Source organism: Oncorhynchus mykiss, chromosome 30 (assembly GCF_013265735.2).
Source record: "Oncorhynchus mykiss isolate Arlee chromosome 30, USDA_OmykA_1.1, whole genome shotgun sequence".
In the NCBI taxonomy this organism is placed as follows: domain Eukaryota; kingdom Metazoa; phylum Chordata; class Actinopteri; order Salmoniformes; family Salmonidae; genus Oncorhynchus; species Oncorhynchus mykiss.
Window position 1 is genome coordinate 31,433,410 of NC_050570.1, and position 21,362 is coordinate 31,454,771.

The window sequence follows — 21,362 nt, forward strand, 5'->3', positions numbered from 1 at the left end:
TCTTGTTTCTCATGGTCTGAGAGTGCTTTAGGTACTCTTTGGCAAACTCCAAGTGGGTTGTCATGTGCTTTTTACTGAGGAGTGGCTTCCGCCTGGCCACTCTCCCATAAAGGCCTAATTGGTGGAGTGCTGCAGAGATGGTTGTCCTTCTGGAAGGTTCTCCCATCTCCACAGAGGAGCTCTGGAGCTCTGTCAGAGTGACCATCAGGTTTTTGGTCACCTCCCTGACCAAGGCCCTTCTCCCCCACGATTGCTCAGTTTGGTTGGGCGGTCAGCTGCAGTAAGTCTTCCAAACTTCTTCCATTTAAAAATGATGGAGGCCACTGTGTTCTTGGGGACCTTTAATGCTGCAGAAATGTTTTGGTCCCTGTCCCCAGATCTGTGCCTTGACACAATCCTGCCTCGGAGCTCTAATTCCTTCGACCTCATGGCTTGGTTTCTGCTCTGACATGCACTGTCAACTGTGGGACCATATATATTGACAGGTGTGCAGTTTCCAAATCATGTCCAATCAATTGAACTGACCACAAGTGGACTCCAATCAAGATGTAGAAACATCTCAAGGATGATCAATGGAAACAGGATGCACCCGAGCTCAATTTCGAGTCTCATAGCAAAGGGTCTGAAAATGTACATTTCTTTGTCATTATGGGGTATTGTGTATAGACTGAAATAGGGGGGATTTTTTAAAATGCAGTTTGGAAAAAGGCTGTAACGTAACAAAATGTGGAAAAAGTCAACGGGTCTGAATACTTTCCGAAAGCACTGCATGTTCTACAAACACCAGCTTCGAGGGCATTATCACTTTTATACAAAGGGTTACCAACATATTCAAATACCAATTGACCCATTTTCATTACAAACGTTATTTTGATGAAATTATTCATACTATTTCATTATTCCACAAGATATAGTCCCGACACAAATCTAGGGTTGCTACCAAGCCAGCCGGTTGTTTGTTCTATCGGTTTGGTTGCTTGAGAAGCGACCCAGTCGTTCATTCTGAATGTTCCATTGCCATACTGGCTGGCAACGTTCTTATCCTTTGCTTGCTAGCTAGCCAACTAGCAAGCAAGCGATGCACTGGGATGTACACTACAGCCCAGTACATCACTGGGGTCAAGCTTCCTGCAATCCAGGACCTACAATACCAGTCAAAAGAAATGACAGACCATCATTACTTTAAGACATGAAGGTCAGTCAATCCGGAAAATGTCAAGAACTTTGAATGTTTTTTCAAGTGCAGTCGCAAAAACCATCAAGCGCTATGATGAAACTGAGGATCGCCACAGAAAAGGAAGACCCAGAGTTACCTCTGCTTTAGAGGATAAGTTCATTAGAGTTACTAGCCTCAGAAATTAAAGCCCAAATAAATGCTTCACAGAGTTCAAGTAACAGACACATCTCAACATCAACTGTTCAGAGGAGACTGAGTGAATCAAGCCTTCATGACTGAAATTGCTGCAAAGAAACCACCAATAATAAGAAGAGACTTGCTTGGGCAAAGAAACACGATGGACATTATACAGGTGGAAATCAGTCCTTTGGTCTGATTAGTCCAAATTTGAGATTTTTGGTTCCAACTGCCATGTCCTTGTGAGACCCAGAGTAAGTGAACGGATGAGTGGTTCCCACTAAGAAGCATGGATTAGGAGTAGTGATTAGGAGTGGTTCCCACTGTGAATTATGGAGGAGGAGGAGGTGTGATGGTGCTTTGCTGGTGACTGTCTGTGATTTATTTAGAATTCAAGGCACACTTAACCAACATGGCTACCACAGCATTCTGCAGCAATACACCATCCTTTTTTACGAAGAAGGAGATTGATGAAGTGCTGCATCAGATGACCTGGCCTCCACAATCATCCGACCTCAACCCAATTGAGATGGTTTGGGATGAGTGAGACTGCAGAGTGAAGGAAAAGCAATTAACAAGTGCTCAGCATATGTGGGAACTCCTTCAAGACTGTTGGAAAAGCATTCCAGGTGAAGCTGGTTGAGAGAATGCCAAGGGTGTGCAAAGCTGTCATCAAGGCAAAGGGTGGCATCTTTGAAGAATCCCAGAATTGATTTAATACTGTTTTGGTTACTACATGATTCCATGTATTATTTCATAGTCATTATTTCACTATTATTCTACAATGTAGAAATTTACAATAAAGAAAAACCTTTGAATGAGTAGGTGTGTCCAAACTTTTGACTGGTACTGTATATACCAGGCGGTGTCAGGGAAAGGCCCAAAAAATGATCAAAGACTTGAGTCAACCAAGTCATAGACTGTTCTCTCTTCTACCACACGGCAAGCGGTACAGGAGTACTAAGTCCAGGTCCAAAAGGCTCCTTAACAGCTTCTACCCTTATGCCATAAGACTGCCGAACAATTAATCAAATGGCAACCTGGACTATATACTTTGACACCCCCCCCCCTTTATTTTTACACTGCTGCTACTCACTGTTTATTATCTATGCTTAGTCACTTTACCCCTACCTACATGTAAAAATGACCTCAACTAACCTTTACCCCCGCACATTGACTCTGTACCGGTACCCCCTGTTATTAGCCTCGTTATTGTTATTTTATTGTTACTTTTTATTTTATTTTTTACTTTAGTTTATTTTGTAAATATTTGCTTAACTCTATTTTCTTAAAAGTGCATTGTTGGTTAAGGGCTTGTAAGTAACCTGCTGTGAGTAACCTTTCAATATGCGCCGAACCTGCTGTGTTCGGTGCATATGACAAATCAAATAAAGTAGCAGCATTTGCATTTGTTTTAGCTGTTTTCTAGTGACATTTATTTGGATACATCCATAACAATGAGCTACTGAGGCGCGATTTCGCCTGCATAGGACACTGTTGTTCAGAGAGGAGCTAGCCAAAAACACAGCTAACACAATCACTTCAAACTGAAGCTAGAAAGACTGCAAACTTGCTACACTTAATTTCATTTGACCTTTTTTCAATTGACCTTTCAATTGACTGGCTGAGAAACGCTGCCTGCCTGTCTGTCTCGTCCCGACTCCCAACACATTCATTACTATGGGACAGCTGAAGATTGAATTTGAATATTCAAACAATTTTGCAAATATCGGAGACAGACAGCAAGGTTTATACAAATCTCCGCTGTTGAAAATGAAATGTTAATCTAAAAGAAATGTGAGATAATGTCTAGATACTTTTTGTAGTAGAGATCACGTTTATAAAGTGCCTGGCTGGGCTGATGAGACAGTGGATTGCGCAGTCAAATGGAACAGAGTAAATATATTTTAACATCATAGATTTAGCCGTCGGTAACTTGTGGAATAGACACCGGCTGGAATGCGGTTTTAACCAATCAGAATTCAGGATTAGACCCACCCGTTGTATAACAGAATAATAGAACATGCCTTGAGCTTTCTTTCTCTTCTATGGAAAAATAACAAAAACAGCTAGAAAGAAACACTGATTACACACACAACGATGGCAATAGTGACGTAAAGTTGTAGCAATGTTCTCAAATTTGACGAGCCCCGAATTTCACTTACCAAAATAATAAAAGTCCGGTCAGTCCAAACCGAGTGGACAAGTATCCTCTCAACGAGTTAACACTAAGAAGCATGACTAAAAAAGCACACAACCCTCTCACCCCTCACCCCAAACCTTCCCATGCCCACTATCTAAAAAACACACAACCCTCTCACCCCTCACCCCAAACCTTCCCATGCCCACTACCCAAAAAACAGACGAGAATAAATGAAACGGCTGTGATGGGTAGATTTACTGATGAAAAAAAAGGTGTAGAGAGAACATTGGGAGTGATAAAAGAGGAGAGGGAGCGAGTGACAGTTGGGTTAAGACAGAAGTCATGTTCAATAGCAGGTAGCAACATCAAACGCTTGAGTTCACAGGGAACCTATGCAACCTTGTCTAGCAGGAGGATTTTCTGTTGTGTGGAGGAGATTATATCTGTTCAAACCGCTGACACGGCCTCATTTGCTGCCCGTAGTGTTAGAGGGGGGATTAAACGATATAAACTTTGAAGCTTTAAACAATACCTTTCAAAATTAAATGGATTAAGGGAGGGATGTCTGATGGGGATTTCCCTGGGCTTTGTTAGTTTTAAACTTCTCTCCTTTTTAAGGAGAAAGGAGGAGAAGGGGAAAAAAAGAGGTCTGAGGTTTCTCAGGCATTCATGTGACGGTTTTAATGAGTTCTCTCTCTCACGTTGAGGAGGAGGCCAGGGCCAGTGGCCACAGAGGAGCTGTTTCTGTGTATGTCCCAAATGGCACCCTATTCCCTACATAGTGCACTACTTTTGACCAGAACCCCTATGGGTCCTGGTCAAAAGTAGTGCGCTATTTAGGGAATAGGGTACCATTCGGGACACAAACACAGTGAACACTACAGCAGACAGATGGCCTCATAAACATCATATCTGCTCTGTTTAGATACACGCACACCAATCCACCCAATACTGAGAGGAAAGGACTCACTAACCAAAGCATTGCCGCAAGACTCATCTACTTGGCTGGTTCTGGCAAGCTGTGCAGTGCTGTTCATGCCTGTTGAAAGTGGCACATTTCCATTTACTACTGTGTTTGTTTCCCCCTTCATGACAATATGCATGAGCTGTTCATTCACCTGTTTTGAATATGTGATGTACACTTAGATGTTGAGATTGCATTGGTAGCTATGCTATTTTTGTTAAAAAAAACAAAAATGTAGTATGAATGTTGGCTTTTATTAAATGTGATGATTACCATATACTCTAGAGCTTACTATATATAAATAGTTTGGGGGTATATGCATGATACAAGCAGTTGCTATGATTATGATTGGGCATGCTCAGATTGCACCCTGTCATTTTTGGTTGAGATGGAATCCCCCAAAAATATAGGCCAATCAAACTTTGTCGCTACCGCTTTGCTTTAGTCAGACACGTGACCAATCACATGAAAGAGAAGTCAGTGTCAAACTTCTCTCCAAACGGAGGACAGGCTCCTCTCTCTCTGCCGAGTGAGCAGACATCAGTACGCTTAAATCTGGAGAAATGTCAAGCGTCGCACACATCAGGATGAAACACCTCTCATTACCTTTCTTTAAAAACATAATATGAATATCTGGCTCCGTAAGTCGTACAGAGTACATGGCAAGCATGGATCAGGCAGAACAGGGTATACCAAGGACCTCTCACTAGCTAGCTATAGTACAAAGCAACCCAAACTCAATTGATTTATCATTATCAATTAAACAGAACATTGTCCTGATTTAAAGTACTTTTGACTTTTAAATCTGTGTGTTGTCCAATATATATTCTGCCGTTTTAAAATTCTTCCAGCAATGTGTGTGTTCTCCAGCTAAATAATGTGTAATCTATCAGGGCGTTAGAGTCTTGCTACATTGCTACTGTGTTGCAGCTGAGCTAAACTATATGGCTGACCAGAAGTGGGGATGTGGTTCTTAGTCCTAGCTAGGCCCATAACCAATAAGCAAATTCTCTGCAACGTCTAACAACATTAATAACAACTGGGCCTGAACTGTTCCACTGGCTAGAAGGAAGAGATATGGCTTTCCCATTCCAAAGAAAGCAATAACATAATAAAATGCACCTAGATATAGCCAGGGATACATAGTAAGCAAACAGAAACCTGTCTAATCAAACCAAATGGGTGGTCAGAGACACTGAGCAACTTGAACGCACTGACCCTGACATCACTGGGATTCCCTCTTGTCATTTCTCAAGGTCCACCTATCTAAGCTGTGCATACACACATACTGAAACACACAGACACACACCTACACGTCCCCCTCACACTCACACGCACATACCACCCCCCCACCTCCCACACACACACACACACCGAGAGACAAACACACAAACGTAACATGAATATTCAGTCATGGTTGTCAATTGCACCTTTCTTGCGTGGATCAAGGAGTGGCCTTGCACCAGGGGTCCTACAACAGGACCAGTCATTAACATGGGACTGCCACTCCATCAGCCCAGCCTCCAAATAAATCAAAGGGTCGGCCGGGGAAGAAAAGAGGCTAATATTTCCTCAATAACCCCAGAGAGGCTCCATGGAGAGATGCAAATTGCCTCCCAGGAGACCCAAGGGGGATGTGGAGAAGAAGGGAAGCTGGCTGGGAGGCACCGCACTGGGGAAGCTAATGAGTATAATGGTAAATGTATACAAGGAGAGGTGGAGGAGAGTAGAAGAAAGCCCTCTCTATTCATACCAATTAATATAATCTTATCAATGGAGGTACACCGTGGAGAGGTGGGGTGGGCTGGCATATATGGTCTAACCCTTAGCCACTGATCACAGGCGAGGGTTCGACACAGACACACTCCCCACATCCACCTCCTGAGCATGTGTATTATTCAACACAGCCTGTCAGGCCTGGGGGGGGTTAAGGAGATTTATCTTTTTAACTCCCCTCTCCTCTCCAGATCAAAACAAATCAGATCAAATCAAAGAGGTTCACAAATGTTCCTTTTTTTTTTAGGAGTGAATGATCCCCCATTGTTCTGAGATCTTATCTTTTATAGTACGGGATGTGGCAACGTTACAACTGTACTAAATACCACTGTAAGTGGTCTTCTTACACCTGTAATCTGTGCTTTTGAATGTAGATGAATGAATTATATACAGGGGTTTATGGCATCTATTGCTAATACATGGTATGACGATATAACTTCATGTATTATTATGCTGCTTTAAGAGTGATTGCATCAGTGTGTACACATGCAGAAAAAAAACATACACAGAATAAGGATTTTGTGAAAAATGATTTGATCTTCCATTCCTTTTATTTATTTATTTCATTCGTTTGTTTGTTATTTTCTTCTCACTAACTTTCTCTTTTATTAACCGAAGCCGCGGGATTCATTTCAAGTTGACTTTTCAAAGACTCCCACTCTGCTGTTCCCCAGGCAGTGTTTTCATCAACAGCATTAGGTTTACACACAATGCACACCTGATCTTGAAGCCCTCAACACATTTTCAACTCTGACGACTCAGCTTATTAGTTTATTACCGTTAAATCACTATCAAAGTCAAACATGAGTGAGTCTTTCGAAACTGTAACATAGAGCTTGTTCAAAATATTTTCCTCTCTTAACAATTCAGTTTATTACTATCAATCATTAATGTCAACCAGTTGAACATGCGTATCTGTAAGACGCTCACCCTTCATCAGTTTCTGTTTACATACTACATGTCTTTTCATTTCTATGCATCTTTACTTCAATAGAGCAGGCTATAAGCAATAAAGCAGAGATTTACCAAACTGTCAATTACCTCAAGTCATCAGATAACTGAGTACTGGTATTAACTAACATTAATCAATGACTGTTGTACTCACATGGGCGCACTAGAGAGATTTGTATCGTGAGAGGTATTTCACCGTAACCTGATCACATGTATGTGGACCTCTTCCAATACCAACCGAGACCAACAGATGGCCCTGCTGCAGCCTTCCGGTCAGAGACTCCACACACTATGAAACACTAGAAGACTGAACTGTGGGTCAGCAAGGTACTGTGTACTTCATTCTATATAAGCGGTAAAGAATAACTGTACCAATGGAGGAAAACAACATCTATTTTCACTCCTATCTTCATACTATTACATATTAAGTCCAAAGATCTGAGTAGGATGCTGTCATTTACCAGATAACAGTCTTTCAATGCAATTGTATTAGAATGTATAATAGAACCTCCCTGCATTCAGAATAATGAGGTTTCCAGCAGTTTAGTACAGCAGCATTAGTATGGACAGCTGACTGTGTGGACGTCTTACCCCTCTTAAGAAGTGAATACTCAAATCAGAACAGGACTTAGTTTAAGGGAGCATTTGCACTGCCCTAAAAAGGGCAAAAAAATCCTTCAAAAACATCATATGAAATAAAGTCCCTGATCTATCCTTCTGAAGGTCATTTATAAATATAGATGAACAGAACGTGTCCAGAAGGAGCTGATTGGACGAGGATGTCTCCCTGAGATGGTTGAGAGGAGAGAAAGGAAGGTTAATCACGATGAAACTACCCATAGGTATAACGGTAGGCTTAGAATGCCATACTTCATTCAGTGTACCCATATGAACCTTAGCATCAGCATAATTGTAGCTAACCTGTGTACCCCTACACTCAAATCTCTAAAATATCACATCAAACTAAAGAATAAATGGTAAATTTAATGAGGAGGACCACAACCTTGATAGATATCACAGAACGGTCCAGCTGCCTTGTTACTAATGTAGTGGCTAACTTCTGCCTTCATCCTTTCAATCAATACAGACAGAGGATTTACATTTTTGGTTAATTGGCGCTCAATGAGTGAATAGCTTCTACATCAATAGAATATTCTTGCGGCCTTGGTCGGATCGATCCTGGAATCTGCCCAAGCATTTACAAACATGTATTTTCCAACTTGGCTTTCTTGTCTGTGGTCTAGCATGTGGTTACGTTTGGATTACATTTTGTGGTCACATCATTTTGTGGATTATATTATTGCTACAGAATGGAAATACGAATGATTGAAAAATCACTAAATGTACATGTAAATATTATGTGCATTCAACATACTGAAGATATATCTATTTCAGTCATAAGTAAAACATTGTATACAGTTAACATCTCAGAAAGAGTTTAATTTAGTATGGAAAACAAGGAAGTGTCCATCAGTTTTCTCTGAAATATTGAGAAGGAACAAAATGGATCGTCTTGTAAGGACTGCCTTCACTGTTGTCAGACTAATACCTGTCTTAAAATGATAGACTGCAATGACAAATCAAAAATAGTAATGAATCACTGATTATTAGGTGCTTTCTATAATGCTTGCTTATGCTATGGGCCATTGTTCATCTAGGCTTGTGATTCAACTCCTCTGAATAAGGGGTTCAAGCATTAGTGATCATAGTGTGCCCCTTAGTGGTGGGAACGCTCTGTAACCTGACAAGGCTGTTGGAGGACAACAGCCCGAGAGGCTGGATTTGTAGAAACACTTCAACAGGCCTGTGTTACTGGAGTGGCCAGTGAGGTTAGGGGTCAAAACCCCAGCAGACCTTCTAGGGGCCAGGGCCCTCTCTCTACACATGATGCACTATATAGTCCCGGTGGGGGACCAACAGGGAACATTGTGAATGTTATGAGGACATCACGTTACCTGGGATATAGATCAAACATACCATAAAATAAATATAATATTAATTTCAATATTACTTCAATATTACTAGATCACACACAGAGCCTTCAGAAAGTATGCATACCCCTTGACCTATTCCACATTGTGTTGCGATACATCCTGAATTTAAAATGGATGAACCTTTTACTGCAGCGTGCTAAATCAGAGTATTTCTTGTTAGTCTTTAACAAATCTATTTTGAAACAAAAGTATACACCTCACACATATAGTTATGGGCTTAAAAAAAGAAGACATGTCAGATATAGAGATGAAATGTATTCAATTTCGAGTTTGCATCCCAATATTACACTTTATATACATTACAGAAGACTGAAATGTAACAAGGAGGATTTTGTTAAATAATGATTACTAATTTGGAAATTCTGAAAAATGTTTTAACATTCCATCAGTAGAGGGCGATTTGGTAATTTGACTCCAGGAAATGGATATATAGAGATGTTTTTTCTCTCACCCATTTATAAACAATACCATAATGACAAAGTGAGAAAACATGTTTTTAGAAATCTTTGCAAATTGATTGAAACTGAAATACCTAATTTATATAAGTATTCACACCCTGAGTCAATACATGTTAGAATCACTTTTGGCAGTGATCAAAGCTGTGAGTCTTTATGGGTAAGTCTCTAAGGGCTTTGAACACCTGGATTGTACAATATTTGCTCATTACTGTTTTCAAAATTCTGAAGTTCTGTCAAATTGGCTGTTGATCATTGCTAGACAACCATTTTCAGGTTTTGCCATAGATTTTCAAGCCGATTTTAGTCAAAACTGTAACTAGGCCACTCGGGAACATTCAATGTCATCTTGGTAAGCAACTCCAACTCTCATACCAACCCATCTCAATTGGGTTGAGATCGGGTGATTGTGGAGGCCAGGTCATCTGATGTAGCACTCCATCACTTACACAGCCTGGGGGTGTGTTGGCTCATTGTCCTGTTGAAAAACAAATGATAGTCCCACTATGCGCAAACCAGATAGGATGGCGTATTGCTACAGAATGCTTGGGTAAGTGTGCCTTGAATTCTAAATAAATCACAGACAGTGTCACCAGCAAAGTACCCCCACACCATCACACCTCCTCCTCCATGCTTCACGGTGGGAACCACATATGCGTCATCCGTTCACCTACTCTGCGTCTCGCAAAGACACGGCGGTTGGTCTCCAATTTGGAGACCAAAGGATAGATTTCCACCGGTCTAATGTCTATTGCTCGTGTTTCTTGGACCAAGCAAATCTCTTCTTCTTATTGGTGTCCTTTAGTAATGGTTTCTTTGCAGCAATTCGACCATGAAAGAAAGCCTAATTTACGCAATCCCCTCTGAACAGTTCATTTTGAGATGTGTCTGTTACTTGAACTCCGTGAAGCATTTATTGGGGCTGCAATTTTTGAGGCTGGTAACTCTAATGAATGTATCCTCTGCAACAGGAAGTCCTCATGAGAGCCAGTTTCATCACAGCACTTGATGGTTTTTGAGACTGCACTTGAAGAAACTTTCACAGTTTTTGACATTTTCCCAGATTTATTGACCATGTCTTAAAGTAATGATGGACTGTCATTTCTCTTCGCTTATTTGAGCTGTTCTTGCCATAATATGGACTTGGTCTTTTACCAAAACGGCTATCTTCTGTATACCAACCCTACCTTGTCACATCACAACTGACTGGCTGAAATGCATTAAGAAGGAAATAAATTCCACAATTAACTTTTACCAAAGACCAATGTTAATTGAAATGCATTCCAGGTGACTACCTCATGAAGCTGGTTGAGAGAATGCCAAGAGTGTGCAAAGCTGTCATCAAGGCAAAGGGTAGTAATTAAAGAATCTCAAATATAAAATATATTTTCATTTGTTTAACACTATTTTGGTTACTACATGATTCTATATTTGTTATTTCATAGTTTTGATGTCTTCAGTATTATTCTAAAATGTAGAAAAGAGTAAAAAATAAAGAAAAACCCCTGGAATAGGTAGGTGTGTCCAAACTTTTGACTGGTACTGTACATTTTACTAATGGGCAATTCCATGCCAGCAGGAGCGGAAAATATTTATGATATCTCAGATTGTTCAGGCAATTCTCACATTGAAACTTCATTGGGAGGAAGTATGATTGACATGCTATTTACATTAGTATCACAATCCATTTTATAGAAAATTATGATGACAATCATGGACGGTAGATAGCCTAGCGGTTAAAGAGGCCAGGCAGAAATCGGAGGGTTGCAAGTGAGCTGGCAAACAAAGGGTTGCTAATATCAAATACTAGATGCCAGTGCCTGACGTTGTGCCCTTGATCAAGGACCTTAACCCCCCCCACGACAACAACTCCCCGGGCACCCAGTGTGCCAGCACCACTCCAAAAACCTGTATATGTATGTGTCATTCAGAGAGGTTGAGTTAAGAGCGGAAGTCAAATTGTGATTGGACCTTGTGTGCAATTGATTAACAAAAGTTAGTTTGATGTTCATCATGATGAAAGTGGCCATTTTAGGCCCTTTTTAGACCTATACATGCCTCCTGTGGTACCTTATGATCCGTTGATGATACAAACAACATCGTGTTGTCGTTATAGTCATTATAATGTGCTCTCAGTGGTGTCATGCACCCATTAATTTAGAAGGGGTATGAAGTACATTAGGATGGAAGCGGGTGGTGTGCCCCCTTCTGGAAGTTGGAGAATTTTGCATTGTTCAGACACCTGAAACAGCTTTTTCCTGAAATATAAACCCATAATCATTATCCCTAATTCTATATACAAAAATATGTATATTATTCTGCATTGGTAATCTTAGTTAAGATAGTTAAACAAGCTACTCTAACTTGATTGATAGTCTGAAATGGCTTGGTAGCTAGTGATGAGGTTGGAAGATAGGGAACCTACTAGCTGGCTAGCTAAAGTCAACTTCATAAAAATGGATTGGTGGCTAGTATTACAGAGAAACAATCCACACATGTTTTAATTATTCATCAAGAAGGAATCAACACAGCTTGATCAAATTAATTTACGAACTTACCTCCGGCAGCTAAAATACATTATTGGCAGCTCAAACCAAATGCTGTGTAAGTCACTATACGCTGTGTGTGTTCTCTTTCGCCACCGACAATACTGCACACACTAGAGTAGCCTTGTCCAGACAGTGTTCCAGGGGGCATGTGCCTGTGTGCCCAATGTGGGCATGACGCCACTGTCTGCTCTAACATGTGGAGTATGTCTAGATTCTGAAATACACATTTTCACATGAATTTATTCAACATTAAAAATATTAACATGAATATCTCAAACCAGCCCTTTTAGATTGTGTTCATTTTAAGACATATTGCTTGGAACAATAAAAAAAAGTTAAATAAAATAAAATAAAATAGTAAAAATAAATGTAAAAAAATTCTGGGACACTGTAAAGTCCATGGAGAATAAGAGCACCTCCTCCCAGCTGCCCACTGCACTGAGGCTGGGAAACACTGTCACCACCGATAAATCCAATATAATTGAGAATTTCAATAAGCATTTTTCTACAGCTGGCCATGCTTTCCACCTGGCTACCCCTACTCCGATCAACAGCCCTCCCCCCCACAGCAACTCACCCAAGCCTCCCCATTTCTCCTTCACCGAAATCCAGATAGCTGATGTTCTGAAAGAGCTGCAAAATCTGGACCCCTACAAATCAGCCAGGCAAGACAATCTGGTCCCTCTCTTTCTAAAATTATCTGCCGAAATTGTTGCAACCCCAATTACAAGCCTGTTCAGCCGCTCTTTCGTATCGTCTGAGATTCCCATAGGGAATTCCCATGGGGCGGCAGGGTAGCCTAGTGGTTAGAGCGTTGGACTAGTAACCGGAAGGTTGCGAGTTCAAACCCCCGAGCTGACAAGGTACAAATCTGTAGTTCTGCCCCTGAACAGGCAGTTAACCCACTGTTCCCAGGCCGTCATTGAAAATAAGAATTTGTTCTTAACTGACTTGCCTGGTTAAATAAAGGTAAAGGTAAAAAAGGTAAAATAAAATAAATAAAAAAATAAAAATAAAAAATAGATTGGAAAGCAGCCGCGGTCATTCCCCTCTTCAAAGGGGGAGACACTCTAGACGCAAACTGCTACAAACCTATCTATCCTACCCTGACTTTCTAAGGTCTTCGAAAAGCCAAGTTAACCAACCGATTACCGACCATTGAGAATCCCATTGTACCTTCTCCGCTATACAATCTGGTTTCAGAGCTGGTCATGGGTGCACCTCAGCCACGCGCAAGGTCCTAAACGATTTCATAACCGCAATCGATAAGAGACATTACTGTACAGCCGTATTCATCGACCTGGCTAAGGTTTTGGACTCTGTCAATCACAACATTCTTATTGGCAGACTCAACAGCCTTGGTTTCTCAAATGATTGCCTCGCCTGGTTTACCAACTACTTCTCTGATAGAGTTCAGTATGTCAAATCGGAGGGCCTATTGTCCAGACCTCTGGTAGTCTCTATGGGGGTGACTCTCTTCTCTGTATACATCAATGATGTCGCTCTTGCTGCTGGTGATTCTTTGATCCACATCTACGCAGACGACACCATTCTGTATACCTCTGGCCCTTCTTTGGACACTGTGTTAACTAACCTCCAGACGAGCTTCAATGCCATTCAACTTTCCTTCCGTGGCCTCCAACTGCTCTTAAATGCAAGTAAAACTAAATGCATGCTCTTCAACCAATCGCTGCCCGCACCTGCCCGGCCGTCCAGCATCACTACTCTGGACAGTTCTGACTTAGAATATGTGGACAACTACAAATACCTAGGTGTCTGGTTAGACTGTAAACCCTCCTTCCAGACTCACATTAAGCATCTCCAATCCAAAATGAAATCTAGAATCGGCTTCCTATTTCGCAACAAAGCATCCTTCACTCATGCTGCCAAACATACCCTCGTAAAACTGACCATCCTACCGATCCTCGACTTCGGCGTTGTCATTTACAACATAGCCTCCAACACTCTACTCAACAAATTGGATGCAGTCTATCACAGTGCCATCACAGTGCCATTTACTACCCACCACTGCGACCTGTATGCTTTTGATGGCTGGCCCTCGCTTCATACTCGTCGCCAAACCCACTGGCTCCAGGTCATCTACAAGTCTCTGTTAGGTAAAGCCCCGCCTTATCTCAGCTCACTGGTCACCATAGCAGCTCCAGCAGGTATATCTCACTGGTCACCCCCAAAGCCAATTCTTCCTTTGGCCGCCTCTCCTTCCAGTTCTCTGCTGCCAATGACTGGAGCGAACTGCAAAAATCACTAAAGCTGGAGACTCTTATCTCCTTCACAAGCTTTAAGCACCAGCTGTCAGAGCAGCTCACAGATCACTGCACCTGTACATAGCCCATCTGTAAATAGCCCATCCAACTACCTCATCCCCATACTGTATTTATTTATCTTGCTCCTTTGCACCCCAGTATCTCTACTTGCACATTCATCTTCTGCACATTCTACCATTCCAGTGTTTAATTGCTATATTGTAATTACTTCTCCACCATGGCCTATTTATTGCCTAACCTCCCTTATCCTACCTCATTTGCACATGGTGTATATAAACTTTCTCTACTGTATTATTGATTGTATGTTTGTTCATTCCATGTGTAACTCTGTGTTGTTGTATGTGGTGAACTGCTTTGCATTTTCTTGACCAGGTCGCAGTTGCAAATGAGAACTTGTTCTCAACTAGCCTACCTGGTTAAATAAAGGTGAAATATATATATATATTTTTTTAAATAGTCTACAAGTACATACAATTTCCAGAGTGGGCTCTCTTCTAATTCTGAAGTTCTGACGATACATTTTATGAGCACCAACAACACAGTGAATGGTAAATGGATTCAAAGGGAACTCGCTCTACTGGTGATTTTCTGAACGTGCAATCCTAAAGGACGGCTGTGATTGGTTAAATAACCTATAATGTACATTTCTATGTATAAAATGGGTCATTTAGTTATAAGTACCAGTGAGCCCACTCTGGAAATGTTATGTATTTAAATAGTATATTGTTCCAAACAATGTGTAAAAATAAGCTAAATCAAAAAAAGGTTGTTCTGATCTATTCATTTTAATATTTGTAATGTTTAATAAATTAATGCAAAAATGTGTATTTCAGAATCCAGACATATTCCACGTGTTATAGCACACTATAGCACACTATAAGGAGTATATTGACTGTCACACCTGTCCTTGTGATTGTCTCCCCCCCAGGTGTCGCTTATTTTCCCTGGTGTATTTATCCCTGTGTTTCCTGTCTCTCTGTGCCAGTTCGTCTTGTATGTCTTTGCCCTTGCCTGTTTTCTGGACTCCGTACCCGCCTGCCTGACCATTCTGCCTGCCCTGACCCCGAGCCTGCCTGTCCCTCTGTACCTCCTGGACTCTGAACTGGTTTTTAGCTTTTGCCTGTCCATGACCATTCCCTTGCCTACCCCTTTAGGAGTGATTAATAAATATCAAAGACTCAAACCGTCTGCATCTGGGTCTCGCCTTGTGTCCTTATAATTGACACCAAGATGTTGTCTGTATCATATACGGTTCACGGATCATAAGATCTTACAGGAGGCATGTATAGGTCTAAAACGGCCCCTTTCATCAAGACTTTCTCTAAAATGGTTTGTGATACAAATGTAAAAAGCATTGTGGAATACCCTAATGCTTATGGTTTACTAATAGATGATTCCAAAGCAGTCATTACTTACCAGTCTATTACAAACCATTGGTTCCACCCTACGGTCTTCTGAAAACCCACCTGTAATAAAGAAATAAACATTTTCTTGATATATTCATACACTAATATAACACAGTATCATAACTTGCATGATAAAAGTGATACAGAAATGTTCCCTCAATGGCAATGGTCAATGGCAGTGCTGGCTACGTAAGTAGCTTCAACAGGACATTTCCAAGATTCAATGGTAATGTTCTTAGTACTATATCCTTCCTAAAGAGTACAAAAAATCTTATCTCTCTGCAGCTGCTAAATCAGGGCAGTGTACTCCCATTAAAGTAGTCCCTGGCCTCTTCATTTATAGCAGTATGAGTGCCTACAGACTCAGAATGTGTTCCAAATGGCACCCTATTCCCTATATAGTGCACTACTTTTGACCATAACCATATGGGCCCTGGCTAAGAGTAGTGCACTATATAGGGAATAGCATGCCATTTGTGATGCTGCCTCTGTAAACATGACTGTTTTGCTATGCCGTGCATTCTGGGAATTCTGGCAGCTTGGTTAAAATATTTGACCTTGTTGAGTAACATATAATCAATTTGCGGTTAACTTGCCTAGTCAATCTGATGTATTGAGTCAAACTGTGAAATTAGTTTACAAGGAATTTGCTGTGTGTGACAGAATGTAGATCAAGTTTCATATAAAGTAAATATAATTTGATTTATGTCATAATCATAGCTTAATCTAATATATTATAAATGCTTTGGCATTTGCATGTATTTCAGGTATAGTGTAATTGGGGTAAGTTACTCCCATACCTACCAACTGAAAAGTGTTCTTAATGTGGGCCTAATTCATTATATCCTAGCAGTTGCTGTGGCAGATGCCCTTCAAAGAGCAAAGATGTCAGTGTCCTTAAAGTAGGCAACTGCAGGAATCTGTTTCTAGAAAATCTGTGTCAATAAACAATGGTGTAGAAAACAGCAGGGCATTCAGAGACATGCTCCTCATATAACGCATATCAGATATTGGAATGTAATGGACACAGTGGAGCAAAGTGACATGTATAGGACTACATGCAAATAGGACTTGATTTCTATGATATTCTATCATTAGTATTCAATGAGTGTAGACTATTACATGACAGCAGAACAAAATAATGTTTTAGAATAGAACAGAACTTTAAGGTGGAACTGACAGCGTTTTCACTACTCTGCAGGTATGAAACAAACAGACAGTCATAATATTAGTCCAAAATATCAATTCCCCAGTTTATGCTACAAAATCAACTTCATAAGAGGTTTTAAAAATAGGTTATATTTGACAAAAAAATCCATGATGTACAGTAAGACATTGTTGGCTGAATAAATGGATGCAGTTCAATGCATGATTAATATAAGTAGTCCAACAAATATTGCTATCAGGTTGTAAATCACAGTTGGCCTGGTACTTTGTTTGCTGCCTCCACCCATTCGGAACACAATGTAACTAAGGCTGGGAATGTCAATTACAATCAAACTAGTAAGGGCAATGATCACAAGTCAGTCATAATGTGGCTAATAGCCTACTGTATCTGTTTATTTAACAAGTTAAAATCACGGAGCCTAACGTTAGCTAACTAGCTAGCTGCTGGGAGGATGTCATGTTATTGGAGGAGTGGATGAGTGAGAGACTTATTCCCTCATATAGTTTCAGTGGCTACAGCTAGAGATACGGGTGTCATTTGGTTAGCTGGCAAGACATTTGAATCGCTATGCTAGCTAGCTATGCTGAACTTGAACGACTGTTAGTATATCTCTTGCGTTCGTAAATTCACTCCGGCTATCTACTCTTGATTTCAAAGCACTCTCTTCTTGAGTGTACCAGAGCGCAGAATAACTGCTGAATTTATGAACGCTCAACACCCGCTGAATATAACCTGTAAACGTCGGCAAAAAAAAGTTAGTACATTCTTCCGTGCAGCACAGTTAGTCACTAACGCTCTAGATAACATGTAAACGGTCTAACCAGCTCTGCTAGGGCGAGTAAAATGGTCAAGAGTGAGGTGTTCTCTCATTTGTGTCTGGAAGTCGCAAGCAAGCTAACCACCATTAGCCAGTTAGCTTGGGTGATTGACTGCCGTTGTGGGGAACGCTCCGATCAACCCTACACCTCTGGCCTGAGCATCCAGTGTCAATAGTGCAGTGCGCTCGGAAAGCGAAACGTTCTCAATTTACCAGCAGACAATCTGACAATGCTCTGAATTTACGAACACAGAGCCCACTCTAACACACTGGAGGAAATTTACGAGCACACCCTTAGTTGTCAATCAAATGTATTTGGTATCGATCAAATGGGCATGCAGGTAAATTCCCATTCAGTTGTGCGTTGGGATAAGCATGCATTGGCAGGCAAGCTACAGAAAAACACTATTCCCGATTGTTTATAAGTGCAATTTTGATGGCCAACTAGCTGAAAAGGTTTCAGAGGGTTCATCCAATGTTCCCTCGTTAGAGTTTAGCTCATCTCACTCTTGTTAGTATTAGTTGTTGATCTTGTTGTTATTGATGAGCATAACTGAGGGAAAGCGAGCCTACCTTTTCATGGTTGTTTGATCAATACGTTTCCAAATATGAGAAGACGCCAGTGCTACATATTTGCAGAAATCCATTCTGGTTCATGTTGTGGCTTTTGGCGAATGCATTCTAATGATCTAAAGTTATGCTGTTGCAACTGTCTGTAAACAAACACATAGTCCAGTTCAAAGTGAATTATGGCAGGCCAGTATGCTGCTTAAAGGCCTACTGTAGCTCTGATTGGCTATGGCTCACTGGTCTGGGTAGTCTCTGGTACTGGACAAGACAGGTGTTTTTATTAGGTTTTATTCACTGCAGTGTCTATTAATTGTCCGTCTATTAATTGTCCAAATGCACGGCCGCTTTCCCACTCTATATTGCTATAGAATTTTCACAAATACCTTTACATCATTCCCAAACATTTTATGAATTTATGGAAATGTGAAAATGGCTACATTCCCACAGAGTAGGCTACAGAAACAAGAAAGAATATATTTAGTAAAAGAAACTAAACACTTTTGGAATGGTGCTCAACTACTGTAGCGGGCGGCAGGTAGCCTAGTGGTTAGAGCGTTGGGCCAGTAACCGAAGAATTGATGGATTAAATCCCCGAGTTGACTAGGTAAAAATATGTCGTTCTGCCCCTGAACAAGGCAGTTAACCCACAGTTCCCCGGTAGGCCGTCACTGTAAATAAGAATCTGTTGTTAATAAAGGTTAAAAAAAAATATTTAAAAAAAACAAAAAACAATTACAGTCAGGACTTAAACAATGGAGTGCATACATTTGTGAATGGCAGTCAAATCCATCAGATACTGTCGATTATGAATGTCGAGCCCAGTGTCTTGCGTTAAATCATCTCTATGCCAGTATGTATGGTGCCAGTGTGTCCCCGCTATGTTCCCTGCCCAATAAAACCAAGAGCTACCACGAACCTATCAACATGACAACAACCGATACGTCAATATACTAATCAATTGCCTATATGCGTGTGTATAAAAGCATGAAACTTACCTTCCCAATGCAGAAAACAATAATAATTAGAACGTTTGTCATTACACTTGACATTACGTTTTTCGTCCTCCATCCACTACACTGTCGCCATTTTGCTTAAAATTCTGCAGGTTAAACTATAATCTGAGAGGTATTTTCGCAGCGGATAATTTTTTTAAATGTCAGTTGAATAGCACAGCGCATGGGACTTCTCTCTCGTTGATACTGCAAAATGCCATGAACATAATGTCATAGAATCTGTATTTTATTCCACTCCTGCTCAATTTAATTGTGGCAATGATCTCAACAAAACGAATCTTCCCCTATTCAAAATATGGATCATCCCAGAACCAGATCACTGTAGAAAAATCGTTGGGTTAAATTGAGCTTGGAAGATGGTCAAACTGTGGGGTGTAGTAGAGTGATACAGTTAACCAACACACACCGTCAAATATTATCATAACACAGTAGAACATTACATTGTAGCCTGACACCATCAAATGTTACATATTACTGTACATAGATTTCACTCAACATTGTATTGGACAGGTAGCCTCTTACAAACCCTCTTGATCTCGCGAGTTTACATTCTATTTGGACAGAATGTAAGCTTACGTTCTATTGTGGGCACGAACTATCTTGATCTCGCGATGGTTCGTACGAGGCTATTGGACAGGTGGGAGTGGGGGGAAAGGACATAATAGCGAAAGTACATTAAGACATTACGTAATCGTTTGAGCACTACCCACAAGAGGTTTCTTTCTTTTTTTTATTGCAGCTGCCTTGTGGCTAGAATTGGGATCATGCACACTGATGGAGATTTCCAGTCTTTTCGGTGAACCACATCATTTGGCTCCGTTCACGTAAAAGAACCGCTTCATTTGCAGCAGTGTAAAGTACTGTAATCATTTTGCAGTAATACTTAAGTATTTTCGGGGGATATATGTACTTTACTTTACTATTTATATTTTTGACAACTGTTACTTTTACTTCACTACATTCCTAAATAAAATAATATACTTTTTACTCAATACATTTTGCCTGACACCCGAAAGTATTTGTTACATTTTGAATTGCTTAGCAGGACAGGAAATTTGTAAAATTCGCACACTTATCAAGAGAACGTCACAGGTCATCCCTACTGCCTCTGATCAGGCGGACTCACTACACACACATGCTTCGTTTGTAAATTATGTCTAGTGTTGAAGTGTGCCCCTGGCTATTAGTACATAAATAAAACAAGAAAATGGTGCCTTCTGGTTTGCTTAATATACTTAAGTATATTTTAGCAATTATATTTACATTTGATACTTGAGTATATTTAAAACCAAATACTTTTAGACTTTTACTCAAGTAGTATTTTATGGGGTGGCTTTCACTTTTACTTGAGTGATTTTCTATTAAGGTATCTTTACTTTTACTCAAGTACATGTATGACAATTGGGTCCTTTCCCGCCATTGATCATTTGGCCCCAAATCGACCTGCAATTGCAAATGTCCAATGTAAAGCCAAAAAAGTAAGCTACCATTATGTCAGAATGTGATATGCATGTTCAAATAAACGTTTACTTGGCCAAATTATTAGATCGCACTGCTAAAATGAGCGTGGACCAGAATGACATGCTCTCCCTACTATTATTTTTTTTTCTGCAGTGAGGATTCACCATCTTCAGATAATGATTTAGTAACTTATTTATATAAAAAAAAAGCAGCAGTAGCAGTATGCATATCCGGGAGCCAGCCTTATACCCTACAGTTTCTTTGTGCATTACTTTACATGTGGCTGAACTGTGCTGTAATCAATTACATTATATTACTGTATGTCAGGAATGGATACCTGTACAAGTCTATTCCATCCTTATTCAAAGACAAACTTGATAAATAACTGGTCTCTCACTCACTTTATCACTTTTGAACGCATCACTCCTAAGAACTGATAACCCTGTGGGGGGTTAC

At 40.4% G+C, this 21,362-nt stretch overlaps 1 protein-coding gene across 2 annotated transcripts in view; it reads right to left on the reverse strand.

The window, feature by feature from the left end:
- LOC110521710 (zinc finger protein 644) overlaps positions 1-19,971 on the reverse strand; it is a 42,910-nt gene extending 22,939 nt beyond the window's left edge. Inside the window, exons 1-2 of one of the 2 annotated variants that reach the window (XM_021599502.2) lie at positions 19,428-19,971; positions 15,888-15,937 (exon numbers count right to left, since the gene is read on the reverse strand). The gene's annotated coding sequence lies outside the window, so the exon portion shown is untranslated. Of the gene's footprint in view, positions 1-15,887; positions 15,938-18,435; positions 19,087-19,427 lie in introns of those variants that run through there. The other variant, XM_021599503.2, reaches the window with a different exon arrangement.
- Positions 19,972-21,362: the final 1,391 nt, after the last annotated feature.